Here is a 1,944-nt window from a genome sequence, read left to right on the forward strand (position 1 = left end):
TCCGCTCCTCTCCCTTGACATTCCCAGAGACCTCTGCTCCTGGACTACAAAATCAACCACTCCCCTCCTTTTGTTATAAACCGTCTACCTTTACATTTCCAACTCTCACAAAGAGACCTGTAGCAATTATTCACTATTGAATGACAAGAGTCTTATGCCCATCTCCTTTCATCAGCCCAGTCCAGACAGGTTGGAAACCACTTAGTATCACACAATCTTTTAAAGAGGTTTCTCTGACAAGAATTCAGTTAGAATTTTGCCAAGAGTGTTAAACCTATAGCTTAGAAATTCTTAAGAATAAAAAAACTGCATTTCTTCTTTTTAATTCACTTTATTAAAGATGCAAATGAAAACACATAGCCCTAATTGATTTAGCAGTGTGAACCACAAGGTCAGAGGTTCAAACCACCACCTGCTCCTCAGAAACCCTATACAGGGTCTCTATGGGTTGGAACTGCTTCCATGGCACTTAACAGCAACAAGTTTCCATCAGATGTTACTTCCTGAAAAGGAGAAAGGCAAACTGGGAAGGGTGATGTGTGCTCAGACACTAGGTACCTGCTGTCGATCCAGTCTGTGGCCTCTGCAATAGCAGGAGTTAGGCAAGCTGGAGGGCTCTGTATGTGGGGGCATTTATACACACTTAGCATTTGGTGGTGTGGCGCTGTAGGAAAAGCGCTGTACTACCAAGCTGCAAGGTCTGCGTTCAAACCCACCAGCCACTCCTTGGAAACCCTTTATGGGGTCGCCATGAGTCAGAAGCAACTTGGCAGCACATAAAAGCTAACGTGTGGCGAGTCTCAAAACCCTGCATTCTAGAAGTATATGATGGGTGCATTAGAAAGTTGAAGAATTGATGCATTTGAGTTACAATGTTGGAGAAAAACTTTAAAGGCATCATGGACTGCCAGAAGCAAAAAAATCTGTTTTGCAAGAAGTACAATCAGAATACGCTTTAGAAGGCAAGACGACCAGACTTCATCTCTCATAATTTTTGCATATTTTCAGGAGGGACCATTTCTTGGAGAAGGATATCAGGCTTGGTAAAGTGGAAAGTCAGTGAAAAAGAGGTAGACCCCCAACGAGATGCATTAGCTCAGTGACAGCAGCATTGGGCTCAAGCATAGCACCAATTGTGGGGAGGGTTCGAGGCTAGGCACTGTCTCGTTCTTGAGTGCAGAGTATCGATATGGGTCGGAGATAAGTTGATGGCACCTAACAGCAACAATGTCATTTGAACTGCAAGGTTGGTGGTTCAAGCTTACCAGCTGCTGCTTGGAAACCCTATATAGGGTCGCTATGAGTTGGAATCGACTCGACGGCATTTAACAACAACAATTACACAATGTGAAGTGTACATTTTCCTCATCCCCATCCTCTCCTTGGCAATCATCAGTGAACACTGGTCTCTCTAGTATATATTCTTCTTATAGAAGGGGATCATATTTGTCCTTTCCTGCTTGACATATTTCTCTTAGCATTAACTTCCACATCTAATGGAGGTTTTAACACCCTGCTGATCCGGTCTGAAGAAGCTCTGGTAGCGTAGTGGTTACGAATCGGGCTGCTAACATCAAGGTCAGCAGTTCAAAACCACCAGCTGTTACGTGGGAGAAAGATGAGGCATTCTGCTCCCAATAAGATTTACAGCCTTGGAAGCCCTGTGCAGGGTCACTGAGTCGGAACTGACTCCACGGTATTTAACAACAACAATCTGGTGTGGTGCTTATGCATCAGAACTGCAAGGTCAGCGGTTCAAGCTCAACATTCACTCCTCGGAAACCCTATACAGGTTCACTATGGGTCAGAACCAACTCAATGACGCTTAACAACAACAACAACAATCTGGTCTACCACTCGGTTGCTTTCTTAAAATTGGCTGAATACATGGTATTCTTCCTGCTCAAAAAAAGTATATGGGGAGAACAAACAAGATGGCGGATC

The sequence above is a fragment of the Chrysochloris asiatica genome, unplaced genomic scaffold (genome assembly GCF_000296735.1).
Source record: "Chrysochloris asiatica unplaced genomic scaffold, ChrAsi1.0 scaffold00102, whole genome shotgun sequence".
Classification (NCBI taxonomy): domain Eukaryota; kingdom Metazoa; phylum Chordata; class Mammalia; order Afrosoricida; family Chrysochloridae; genus Chrysochloris; species Chrysochloris asiatica.